Source organism: Lactuca saligna, chromosome 6 (assembly GCF_052625555.1).
Source record: "Lactuca saligna cultivar CGN05327 chromosome 6, ASM5262555v1, whole genome shotgun sequence".
NCBI classification, from domain to species: Eukaryota; Viridiplantae; Streptophyta; class Magnoliopsida; order Asterales; family Asteraceae; genus Lactuca; species Lactuca saligna.
The window spans coordinates 76,106,104-76,120,563 of NC_136422.1; the positions used below are offsets into that span (position 1 = coordinate 76,106,104).

The 14,460-nt window shown below is 41.3% G+C and overlaps 1 pseudogene; it reads right to left on the bottom strand.

Moving 5' to 3' along the window:
- Positions 1–12,080: 12,080 nt before the first annotated feature.
- LOC145002728 (peroxisome biogenesis protein 2-like) lies at positions 12,081–13,434 on the bottom strand (annotated as a pseudogene).
- Between the last annotated feature and the right edge of the window lie 1,026 nt (positions 13,435–14,460).

Below are 14,460 nucleotides of genomic sequence, written 5' to 3' on the forward strand. Positions count from 1 at the left end.
CCGCAAAGTTTTAAAATAAAAGAAAAAAAAAGGTTTTAATTTTATTTATTTTAAAAATATCCTTACAATGGCATCTGTGGAAAATTGTTGCTTATATTTTTCCAGTAATAGCAATATTGGAAAGTGGATTTGATTCTTCATTTGTGGTAGTGTCTGAATTTACCAAATGAAGAAAGTTTTTCATCACCCAAGTTTCAATTGGACAGAAACTTGGAATCATACAAGTTGTATTGTATGATGAATGAGAATTTTCATCTTTGAAAAATTAAGACTAATTCTTTGATCACATGTATATGTGAGTCAATTGAAGGACTAAGGAATTAGGTACACTGGGTGTGCGCTGGTCAAGGTCCACCACAAAGATTGATTTGTCTTGATTTACTAAAGATTAGTAAATATGATTATACTTATAAGGTTAAGTATAATTTTGTAACATTGGAAAGGATACAATGTATGACAAAACGAATAAGAAGAATCAAATTAGGCAGAAAGATAATAGTTTCTCAAATCTGAAAAGATGGGAGAGTACTTTAGTATCATTTTTATGATCATCTTAATGATTATGAAACCATATCACAAATTCATACTCTAAGGACGTCTTAGTGCATTGTTATGGCTAAGAAGAGAAGTTATGAATTGTTGGATTGGTTAAAATCAAGAAGATGAGTCATACTTCGTTCCAAAACAATTCTTAGAGTCATACTCCAAGATTGTAACATTGAGTGACATAAAGTAAGGTATAAAACACTTATCAAATGTAAGAGTAAAATGTTTTCTACTCTTGTACATTTGAGATTGGTAAGTTGTGATGTCTTGGATGAGACAAAGACCAACTAAGACCAATTGTGTGAAGTGTTAGTCTTGATAAGAATCCGCACTATCCCTTGAATATTTGTTTTGTCAAGGAATGGTTCTTGACTAGAAAAACTTATATGTCAAGAGGACAGTGGGAGCCTTAAAGATCCTGAAAGAGTTTCAAGAACTAATCAAGAGTGAAACCTGTAATTCATCACTAGCACATTCTTATTTCTGTACCTACTTCAAATAAGTTGAATTTACATGTGAGTTATCAGAGTTCAACTTGGAAGCATTGGTGGGCCTTGTGTTACCAAGGTGACAAGAAACTAAGATTGAATAAGTTTAATCCATGTGGGGTTGAATTTGTCACTAACCTTATCTTGTGATTATGGTTTTGGCAAATTCGCATGGATAGGAACTCATACACTATTAAATCTAAGTGTCATAAGGTTTCTCTCCGATTCATGAAAATGATGGTGAGGAAACGCTTTCACTAAATAGATTTTAAGTAGATATCAATTGTGTCATTTGCATTTACAAAAGTCATTAGTGGAGCGCGTGTGGTTAACCGGCACACTAACATGGACTTGTGAAAAATGGCAAATGCCTAAGCAATTGAGACTATGATTACGGCATCCCTTTTCATAGTTCTGAAAATTGTTTAGACACACATGTGAGCTATCTAAGAAAGGGTGTATGAATCTAAATTTCAGAAGTCCAACAGATTTCTGGAAATGTGTCAGAGCTAGTGGGAGCATAAGTGTTATGCTGATAATCATCATGTTAGTGGGAGCATGATTATTATGATTAGTATTGCAAGCTAGCAATGTTAATTATAGAAAACAAAGTTTCAATCCGTGAAGTTGCAGGGGTTGAAAAGTTGTTTTGCTATAATTAAGGGAGAGGAAATTATACTTCATTTCAATTCTAAAGCTTAGATTGAGATTTTAATCATCTTTAGTCAAGAATATATATAAGAATTTTATGTCTGAATGGTTCGACTTAAGAAAATTCATATTGTGTTTTCAAAATTCGATTATGATTACGGCATCCCTCTTCATAGTTAAATTTTGAAAACATGGCAAATAAAAAAATATTGTAGCAAAAGACTGGTCTAGTATCATGTCTTTATGTCAAACATCATGAATCGTGTCCCATATGCTTCGGATATAGGATCGATTTCACATGCTATAATATTCATCCTTTCTAAATTTTCCAAATGCTTAAGGCATTTAGAAGGGAAAAGTCTAGAACTGGATATGACTAAAGTGATTAAGCAATTGTCGAGGACAATCTGAGGTTTGCCAAAGATTGGTTGCTCAGGGACATTTGGAAGTCTAGTGTTAATTTTGGTAGGACCATATTGACATTTTCTGAAAAGAGGTAACTCTTGTTCGGAAGTGATAGTCAAATGGGACTATGGAAATGTCTCCATAGGTGGAAGTTATTAAATCTATGTAAGATTAGGAAACTTAATGCAAGAAGGATGTTCCCAAGGAGCTGATCTCCTTTGGAATGCTCTGTAGTGGTTGTTGTCAAGTCTTTCTGACTTCGTGCACAATCATTACAAGAGGATCAATGCATATAAGTTTAGAATCTAACAGATTTCAGTAAATGACATAAATTTGGAATTCTTGCAGTTACAATAAGGATTTGGGATTGTGAAATGAGTATCATTGGAATTATGTTCAATTTATCTACATCACAATGTAAGGATCATAGACAAACATAGTGTGCATACTTGGGGTATGGCATAACTATTGTTTAGAAAAACAAAGTGTACATGCTAGGAGCATGAGACGACTGTTGTTTTTATTCAAGTCTTAAGTTGATTATTTGAAACATTGAATAATGTGTAATCAATATGGTGATAAATAAAAGGTGGTTTTATTTATATTCAAAAGGGTTCTGAGACCATATTAGATTCGATTATTATTGTGTTTCACTTTGCATGTTTTGACTTCCAAAATAGCTAGGTTATTCTTTCCGAATGACTAAGTTATTTAAACAATCCACAGTCGTTCATATGTTGGAAGTAGGTATGAATCAAGACTGTCATGAATCGGGTTTTTAGATGGCTAAATGAGTTTAGTCATGGCAATGGTTGCTACAACATTCATGAGTGCTCATAAGTTATGAGTATTGGAATAAACCCACGCTCACTTGTATCACTTCATGGAATTTATCTCGAGTGATCGTGAGACGGTAATATCATATAAATCTTCAAACCTAGAGATATGAGTTGTTACCTATGAGTTGGTTGTGCATTGATTGCACGTAAACGCATCAGTAACTTGATGTTATAAAACGTGCCTTTGTGTACAATTCAACAAGTAGTAGAACAAGCATATGAGTCGAAGTTTATCTGTTCCATCTAGAAATAGAAGCGATATCTGGGCCCCTCGATGATTTTGTTGTGACCTATGTACCGGCCGGTCAGAACTGAATTGATGTGTTCGATTAAGTTCTTTGTCAAACAAATCGAAAATCGGGAAACAAACTGCTGGACAATAAGTACGACGTTGTTCCATGTATTTGTCCGGCTGATATCATGAGAACAGAGGATTATATGATCCCATATCTAATGGACAAGTCATTGACAAGGTCAGAGTTCATCTACAAGGTCAGAGTTCGACAGAAGCTTTTGAGAGCTACGATTGTCGGTTGGTTCCTGAAGTCATACGCAATAATAGTTTTAGACTTATCCAAGTGGGAGACTGTTGGATTAATGTCTAAGTCCATAACTATAATTGGTAAAACTTGACCCGACCCGGCATGGTCCATTTGGGTTGCAAACCTTCATGCACTTGGATAGACTATAATGAGAGAAATAAGACACTTATGGTTATTAATATATTATAAGTTCTAGTATATTAATAATAAGAATAATAAGATTGTTTAATTAGTATTGATCAAGAATTAATCTAGGATTAATTAAGTGATCAAAAGAAGACTAATTAAATATATGGGTTGATTGTGTAAATCATCCATACTTATATAGTGGGCTAATGCTCCATGGATAATCAAGTTGGGCTAAAACCCATAGGATGGTCCATGGATGCTCCATGGTGTATTTGAACCCATGGATCCATGGAAATGAAAAGCCATGACAATTAAGGATTTACATTAATTGCAACACTATATAAAGATCTTATTCTTGACAAAAATCGGCCACTAGGATTATTCTAGAGAGGGCTAGCCGATTTCATGAAGTGTAGAACTCTCTCAAGTTATTCTAAGTGTTTTGATAACTGTGATTCCATTTGAGGCTTCCACACTATTGGGGCTAGGCACTCAAGCTTCATGAAGACTTTCTACATCAAAGAGGTATGTATTCTATCTTGTTATATTCATGTTTTGTATGATAGATTAGGATAATACCTTGGATATTCTTATTTGCATGTATAATAGAGAAAACATAGATCCAAGGTATTTAGGGTTGCATGTACACTTAGGAGTGTTAGAATGCTCAAAACCCAACACAAAGGGGTAAAGAAACCCTAAACCCCCATGTTCATCATAAAAACGAAAAAGGAAGCCAAGATATACCTCCAAGATGATGCTCTGAGCTCCAAAATCGAAGAATGTCCACTTCCCTTGCCTTCTCTTAGCTAGAATCTCCTTTGCCTTACCAAACCAAGCTTCAAAGGTCAATAATGGCCTCTATTCTTTCCCAAAACGCTCAAATCTCTTTAGGGTTGTTGGTGGCCGCAAATGATGGCCATAAGCCCTTTTAAATAGGTCTTAAACGCTGGAAATTAGGGTTTCATTAAACAACATGGATTCCCCGAGTCCACTCTTGGACTCGCCAAGTCAAGACGCGAACTCGTGTTCAAAATTGCGATCCTATCGGCGAGTTTGAGCTCCAACTCGCCGAGTTCACTCACAATTCACCAAAAATACACTAATAATAATTACCTGGAAATTTCGGGCTGCTACAATTCTCCGCCACTAGAACTAGACTTCGCCCTCGAAGTCTCGCTCTGCAAATAACTCCGGATGCTCCTCGCGTATCTCACAATCCGGTTCTCAAGTCATCTCGGACCCCTTCCGATGCTGCCACTGAACCAAAACCAAAGGTACCTCCTTGTTCCTCAGAACTTTGATTTTTCGATCTCTGATTGCCACTAGTCTCTCACCATAATTCAGGCTCGCATCCACCTGAATATCCTCTAATGGAACCACTGCTGACTCATCGGCTATACACTTCCGCAATTGCGACACATGGAAAGTGTCGTGAATCTTTCCCAACTCTACTGGCAATTCCAGTCGATAAGCTACCCTACCTATCTTCACGATCACCAGAAATGGACCAATATATAAAGACCCCAACTTGATCCTCTTCCTGAATCGAATCACTCCTTTCCAAGGAGAGACCTTCAGAAGCATAAAGTCGCTGACCTGAAATTCAAGGTCGGACCGGCATCTGTCCGCATAACTCTTCTGTCGACTCTGAGCGGTCAATAACCTCTGTCTGACCAGCTGGATCTGTTATGTCGTCTGAAGTACGATCTCAGTGTTTCCCATAACGCGCTGTCCGACTTCTCCCCAACAAATGGGTGTCCTACACCTCCTCCCATACAACAGCTCAAAGGGTGGCATACCGATGCTCGAATGATGGTTGTTGTTGTAAGAAAACTCGGCCAAGGGAAAATACATATCCCAACTTCCCCTGAAATCCAATACACATGCTCGGAGCATGTCCTCGAGCGTCTGAATCGTCCGCTCACTCTGTCCGTCTGTCTGGGGGTGATATGCGTTACTAAAATGCAGCCTAGTACCGAGCTCCTCATGGAACTTCTTCCATAATCTGGAAGTGAAACGCACATCCTGGTCTGAGACAATCGAGATCGACACCCCATGCCGAGATACCACTTCCCTCACGTACATCTCTGCTAACGTTTCTACAGACAAACTCTCGTTGATAGCAAGGAAGTCAGCACTCTTCGTCAACCTGTCCACAATCACCCAAATTGCATCTAGTCCCGTAGCAGTCTTTGGCAATTTGTTGATGAAATCCATGGTGATCTGTTCCCACTTCTATTCAGGAACGTCCAACGACTGCAACTTACCATGCGGTCTCTAGTGTTCATCCTTAACCCTACGGCAGTTTAAGCACCTCTCAACAAACCACGCAACATCCCTCTTCGTACAGGGCCACCAATACTCCTTCCTCAAATCCAAATACATCTTAGTGGCCCTAGGATGGATCGAGAATTTCGACCGATGAGCCTCTTCCATCAAAATGGTACGCGTTCCTCCCACAAACGGTACCCAAATACCCCCTGAAACGTCATAAGCCTTTGACCATCAGTAACGAACTCCGATACCAACCCAACAACTCGCTCTCTCTTCTGGTTCTCTGACCTCACTGCCTCAGCCTGTGCTCCTCGAATGGTGTCCAACACCGGAGTCATGACGGTCAATCGCAAAAATACATCCCGCAACGGGGCGCTCTCCGCCCTGTGACTCAGGGTGTCGGCTACCATATTAGCCTTACCTAAATGGTACAGGATCTCACAATCGTGATCCTTAAGCACATCCAACCACCTCCTCTGTCGTATATTTAGGTTGGACTGATCCATTAAATACTTCAGATTCTTATGGTCCGTGTATATCATACACCGAACCCCATACAAATAGTGATGCCAAATCTTGAGGGAGAACACCAGTGCCCCAAAGTCTAGGTCATGGGTGGGATGCCTCGTCTCATGAGGCTTCAACTGCCTCGATGCATATGCTATCACATGCCCTCTCTGCATCAGCACCGCTCCCAAACCCAAGATCGATGCATCACAGTATACAACAAAGTCCTCCACTCCCTCTGGGAGGGCTAACACCGGGGCTTCGCATAACCCTTGGCGAAGCGTCTTAAAGGAGGCCTGCTGCTCGGGGCCCCATGAAAAAGCGACACCCTTTCGGGTCAACCTAGTGAGTGGTACTACGATCTTAGAGAAATCCCTGATAAATCTCCGATAATAACCGGCCAACCCTAGAAAACTCCTGATCTCGGAGGGTGACCTCAGCACCTCCCAACTCATCACGGCCTCAACTTTGGCCGGGTCGACCAATATCCCTCCCTGGTTAACAAGATGTCCTAGAAACTGGACCTCTCGCAACTAGAAATCACACTTGGAGAATTTGGCATAAAGCCTCTCCAATCTCAGAACTCCGAGGATCTCCCTCAAATGCTCCTCATGTTGCTCTCTAGATCTCGAATGTACCAAAATGTCATCAATGAATACAATCACCGACCGATCCAACATCGGCCTGCACACCCGGTTCATGAGATCCATGAACACGGCCGGGTCATTGGTGGGTCCGAAAGGCATCACCACAAACTCATAATGCCCATAACGCGTCCTAAACGCTGTCTTCTGGATGTCCTCATCTCGCACCCTCACCTGATGGTAGCCAGACCTCAAATCGATCTTGGAGAACCAAGATGCTCCCTGCAACTAGTTGAACAAATCGTCGATCCTCGGCAACGGGTAACGGTTCTTGACCGTCAGCTTGTTCAACTCCCGGTAATCAATGCACATCCGGTGTGAACCATCCTTCTTCTTGACAAACAGAATAGGCGCTCCCCACGGCGAGCTGCTCGGCCGAATAAACCCTTTCCCCAGCATCTCCTGAAGCTGCGAGGATAACTCTTGCATCTCTGGAGGTGCAAGACAATAAGGCACCTTACCGATAGGCGCGGCCCCCGGGACCAAATCGATACCGAACTCTACTTGCCTCACGGGAGGCACACCCGGCAACTCCTCTGGAAAGACATCCAGGAAGTCACGCACTATAGGAACCTCCTCCACCGACCTCGGCCTCTTGGAATTAACCCGCGTATCCGACACGTACGTCACAAAACCCTTACAGCCCTGCTGTAGACACTGCCTCACCCTAGCGGCCGAACAAAACGCTCATCCAGAATGGGTACCCTCGTCTTACATTGTAAGAACTCCCCCACTAGGGTCTCGTATGGTCACTAGCTGTCGCTCGCAGTTGATACCCGCACCGAACCTGCTCAACCAGTCCATGCCCACAATGACGCAGACATCCCCCATGGCAATAGGAACCAAATCAATCGGGAACTCAACACCGAAAATCTCGAGTACGCACCCACGGATCACCTCTGTGGCATATATCACCTTCTCGTCAGCTATGGAAACTCTCAGAGGCCGACTCAGTGCCTCGCGACTAACATTGATGTGCTGACTAAAAGCCAAAGATACAAAAGACCGACTCGCACCCGAGTCAAATAATACCAAGGCAGGTACAGAATTCACAAGAAAAGTACCTACGCATAACATAATATAAGCATAATATCTCAATATTACAATAAATACACGAAAGAATACATGCCAGCCACGCCATCGGGCGCTGCACGGACCTCCTCTGCGGTCAACTAAAAGGCTCTCCCGCGTGCCCTCGGTGCCTCAGCCTTCACTGGCCGACTCTCGGTAGCTCTGATGGTGGCAGGGGCAGATCCCTGAGGTGCTCCCTCAGCTGATCCCCGCAACTGCGGTCATTCCGCCTTTCAGTGTCCGGTCTAATTTCAGTGAAAACATACTGCAAACCCCTTGGGGCAGTTTTGGCCATATGCCCCTCCTTGCCACATTTGTAGCAAGATCCAGCTCTGCATACTCCATCATGACCCTTGCCGCACTTTCCACAAGTGCGGCCCTTCTGGCTCCCTGATATGGGATCAGCGGGCTTGGCCCGCTTGGCTGCCGGCTGGAATTGTGCCGGTCGCTGATCCCTCCCCTGAGACTCAACCTCCTCTCTAGCTTGAGTCTCCAGCTCGATCTCCCTCTTTCGTGCATTTACCTGAAGATCAGCAAATGTCCGGTACGAACTCCCGAATGTCTCGCTTCAAGATACTCAAATACCGGCTCATACGTGCCTACTTAGTGGACACGTGCTCAGGGAAGAACATCGCCCTCTCGTGGAACATCCTGGTAATCACCGTAACAGAGTGAGTGCCCTGCTTGAGGGTTAGAAACTCCTGGACCAAACGCTCCCTCTCCACCTGGGGAACGTACTCATCTCGGAACATGGCAGTGAACCTCTCCTAGGTCACCGCCGCAAGCTCAGCAGGCGGAAAGTGCATTGTCACAAACTTCCACCAGTCCTTCGCTCCCAAGCGAAGCTGGTTCAACGCGAACCGTACTCTCAAATTTTTAGGAGATGAGGAAGTGAAGAAACACCCCTATATGTTAGAAATCCATCTCATAACCGCCATCGGGCCCTGGGTCCCATCAAACTCTGGTGGTTTTGTGTTGTTGAACTCCCGGAACAGCAACGCATCACCACCCTGCGGCCTCGCAGCAGCAACAGCTGCGGTGGCCACCGCAACAGCAACCTCAGAAAGAGCAGCATAATGCTCATCGAAAGTCTCAATCAGCGTAGTCTAAATTGACCTAAACATCTCTGGTATCTCTGCCCTGATGGCCGCAACCACCTCCTTGTGAATGATTTGACAGATCTCCTCATCACTAGCCCTAACGCCCTCTGTCATATGACGTGTCCTCACCATGATCAACCTCTGAAATACAACGTATGATAAATTAGAATCCATTCGAGCATACTCACACTCGACAACTCATCCCTCCTTGATCCTTGGCATTCCGAAGATTCTTATTCGGACCGTACACCGCCCCGGTGCATTCAGTAGTACGGGCCCAATACTACTGTCCACACCTTTTCACTATACACCCCAAATCCTCCTCTTCAAATCCCAATTTCCAATTACTCTATCACTTTCTAACAGATCTCTCATAAGTTCCTCGCTGCTACATATTCACTCTCAAGCATCTCATAGCAGCTCACCTCTCCCTAGGTTAAGGCATCACAAATCAGGGCACTCTAGTCCTAATAGGAATACCTAGCCTACTGTAGCAAGAGAATACATCATAACATCTCATAAACATATAATATAAGCGTATTTTGGGAAATCACCGTTCGGGCGCTGACTGATCATACACACGTTTCTTCTCCGAATTTCTCTAGAAATCTTTTACTTTTAGAAAATTTGGTTCTCTTTTGAAAATATTTTTCAAATCCTCAGTTTGAGTTCAAATACTCCCGAAGGTGTACCCGAATCCCTCAAACCAAGGCTCTGATACCAACTTGTAACACCGTAAATTTCAAGACAAAATTTTCAAATTTTATAAAAACATAATTCACTTAATATTCATAAAACAACCATGTTTGAAATTTAATCCAAGCAATACAAAAATCCCAAGTTCTCAAAATCATAAAATCCCATGCGTGTGTACTGATCAAGCCGGCGCCTTCCCACGGTCATCACTAGTACCTGAAACAAATAACACCAAACACTGTAAGCACAAAGCTTAGTGAGTTCCCCAAAATACCGTATATAACACATATTAGCCACTCGAGGCTATAACTCTATGGGTCGGTGCACCCAAACTCTCTGAACCCTCAGGTTCTAACTCTGTAAACATGCACATCATAAATCACATAGAATAATGCAGCGCAAAACATAACACATATACAGCATACAAACAATGTATCCCATAACTCTAGTTACCTACACAAGGTAAAGTATAGAGAGAAGACTCGCCTCCCGTATCTCGGTAACTCGCAAGTCCCTGAAATCACTCGTGCTCGATCTCCCGATCTATAATCCTCCTATAACACAATACGTCTCTAAATAACACTTCACAACTAAGGATGACAATCCCTTAACAAGTCAACATAGGTCGACACTGGTCAATGGTCAACGGTCAACTTTGACCGGACTCGGTAAGTGCACTATAGCGACTCCACGAGTCTATGCGCATACACTGATTTCCATGGGATCCTCACTTGACATGACGAGTATTCTCCTAGCTCGACGAGTTCCACCTGGTATGAGTTGTGGGTCCTCCACAACTCAACTCGTCGAGTCTCAAGAACAACTCGGCGAGTTCCAGCTTGACTCATTCCACATGTCAACCCACTCTGACTCTCCCAGACTCACTGAGTCAATCCCTTAACTCGGCAAGACCACTCACTGAGTGGTGTTGGGCAATCTTCATGCTACTCGCCAAGTCTGTTCTTCAGACTCGGCGAGTCCATGACATGCATCAACTCAAACTCACTCCTGAGGTCAGATCTGTTCCATATATTCATAGATCTGGCCTCCCCAAGCATGATAATCACTTAAAGTCCAAACCTTGGGGCTAAAACAACAACTATTTGCTCATAAATGATGTTTAGCCCCATATCTCATAACTCTAGGACAATACTCTCATGAACCCTCATAAAGCTTAAGGAATACAGCTCTTCTGGACCTCTATGGATCTCATCTCAAGCCTTATCATGAATAGGGACGAAATGGACATCAAATCTAACCAACAAAGGGGTCAAGAAACCCTAAACCCCCATGTTCATCATAAAAACAAAAAAGAAGCCAAGATATACCTCCAAGATGATGCTCTGAGCTCCAAAATTGAAGAATGTCCACTTCCCTTGCCTTCTCTTAGCTAGAATCTCCTTTTCCTTGCCAAACCAAGCTTCAAAGGTGAATAATGGCCTCTTTTCTCTCCCAAAACGCTCAAATCTCTTTAGGATTTCTCTCTAGGGGTTGGTGGCCGCAAATGACGGCCATAAGCCCCTTTAAATAGGTCTTAAACCCTAGAAATTAGTGTTTCATTAAACACCATGGACTCGCCGAGTCCACTCTTGGACTCGCCGAGTCCGGACGCGAACCCGCGTTCAAAATTGCGATCCTACTCGATGAGTTTGGGCTCCAACTCGCCGACTCCAGTCACAATTCTCCAGAAATACACTAATAATAAATACCTGGAAATTCCTGGCTGTTACAAGACAATATATCAAGTGTTTGTATTTAATAAGTTATGTAATACGACCTAATAAGCTATGCAACACAAATTTGTTAATGGTTGGGACTTAATGGGGACAATCTCATTTTTCTTGCTTTTTTCTATGAAGCTATTCTTTTGTATTAAATAATAACAAAAACCCATATGAAGTACTTAAGATAACAAAAGAACTAGCAACATACTTGTCTAAACATACAATAATAAATGAAATGATAAACTAAAATTTTGGAACAAATAAAGCATATATACTTACAGAAAGCTAGTTGTCAACCAGTCAGGTCGTTGTTGAATTAAGGTGAAAAGATGAATAGCCTTGATGTTCTTTTCATTGCATAGGGCATTTATGTCTTTTGCATAGACGATATATCAAGAGTAAGTCCCCGTCCCACCATATTTCACATTTATTCCCACTGGCATTGGTCTCAGTCCCGGTCCCTAGTCTAAAGGACAAAAAGGTAATTTTGATTTAGCAATGTGCCTATGTTGACAAGGAAGGGTGAGATACATGTTTGTTGGATTGGCCTGGCAGATGGGGCATAGTGTTTCATCTCCAGTAGAGCCTGAATAGTTATGTTTTGAGAATGGATGAAGAAATTCTTCATGGAAGACGAACTGAGAATGGGAAGAAGCAACAACAGCATTTCCTAAATAAAAATTACTAAAAAAATTAACTAGTGATTTAAATGATAGTCAAGTGAATAAGAATGATAATTACTGAAAATTCATTCCAAACTAACTGGTGATTCATGTACTTGAAATTAACAGCACGATTCATATGAGGGCTCCCATAAACAAGTCTTGCTTTTATAGCTCTATCGATAAGATTCCTATACCTGTATTCAAAAGGGACAAATAGATAATATACAATATTATAATAGAAAGAAATAAAGCCTATAACACACACACAGGTAAACAAAAGTATGTTGCTATATCTTTCATATACGTTCCCCTTTAAAGAAATACAAACAGATTAGCAAAAGATGCAACTTTATAAAATCCTTTAACGCGTTGTACTATAAACCATAATCTATGAGCTAGTGACCTCTACCCACATAACAAAAAATATCAAGAGGGAGATAGAAAAAAAGGAAAAAAAACTTGATGTTAATTCTTTAATGTCATCATCATAAAAATTAAGTTTTTTTAATTGACATATGTTGATATTGAATACTAGATACCTGTTCAGAATCACCCCACTGGCAGAAAGAAGATAAGGATTGCAAACGAAACCAAGTATACTGACTACCAACTGTAGCAACACAGTACCATATTTTTTGATAAATTGTGAGCCCAGGTCCCTCTAACCCTGTTCTAACTAGAACTATGATGATGGAAACTATAAGATAAAGCTTCATTTCATGTTTTATGTTGTGTAATTGCTTTAAAAACCTTACATTTTGCTCTTGTTTCCATGGTGCGTTCATCTATGTATCGTAGATTCATGAGAGCATTTCCTAGAGTAGGTTTATCAACCAAAATTGAGAACCTCCATATAAGAAACTCAAGGAAGGCATCAAGTTCTGCTTCGTATTGAAATAATAATCCTGGCTAATCACAAAAAGTAAGAAGAGGAACATAATTAATATTCGATGAACACGACTGATTAGTGTAAAAAATCATCTAATTGTGCTTAATTAGGAGATAGTAATCAACTAATCATGGATAGTCAATGAATCGTGTGATGTACCTTCATAACAGAGAAAACATTAACCATTTGCTCTTTTAGCATGGCTGACATTTGAATGTCGAGCCTCCCTACATCCACCTAGTTAACCCTAGATATTGTGATTGGAATTGCTGAGTGCAAACAAATTTTCCAAAAGAAAATGAGAGAAACACGTATATGAAATGCACAACAGAAAGAGAAACACGTATACAAAAACTTTGAATAGATTAACCATTCTATGAAACAAGGAAATGAGAATACAAATTCAAATGATATACCTGAAGAAAGTTATTGTGTTTAAACTTCCGCTGGTGGAGCTCCACCAGTCGATGATGAAGCTAGGGGAATCGTGGGAACCATAGGTGGAATCACCAGTACCACAGGTAGGATTCCAACGAAAGATGCATGTGATAAAGCAATTGGTGTAGAGATTGAACTCGCGGATGCAACATATATGGATGGCGACAAAACTCTGGGGTTGGTGGTGGTGTAGCAGCAGGAGCTGCTGATTTGGAAAATAACTCCACTGGAAGAAGAATGAAGGAGTTAAAAGAGATTAAGGACGAGGGTATCAGGATGATTCTGTTTCCATATGTGAATAGGGTTTCAGCTTGTAAATGATGCTCACTGGTGGCATACATGATAGGATATTAGGGTTTCAAAGTGTGTCAGTTGACCGAGGATGGCCACACAAACACAGGCATGCTCTGGATTGGATCTCTTATAGATCTCATACTATCTCATTGTCGTCACGATGCATTTGATCACGAAATCAAAAGCAATTCTGCTATGAAGAAGAAGGCCCTAGGCATTTTTCTTGCTAATTGGAAGACGTGGGGGTTCTAATTTTTGGGATCCAATAGGCGGGTGAAATCCCACTTAAAATGCATGTTTCTTTAAAAAATTATAAACCGACAGACTTAGATGACACACATTTTATGAAAGGCGTGCTCCGCATTTCCATTTTTTTCTTTTTTGACACTAATTTTTGGGCACGCACAAATGCGTGTCCTCTATCCTTCTTATTTTGCAAAACCAAAATTATCTTTTAAGGCACACACAAATGGGTGTCCTCTATCAGTGCGTGTCATTGTTTGTGCGTAATTTAACGGTTGTTTTCTAGTAGTGTACGTGTATCCGTAGCATTCA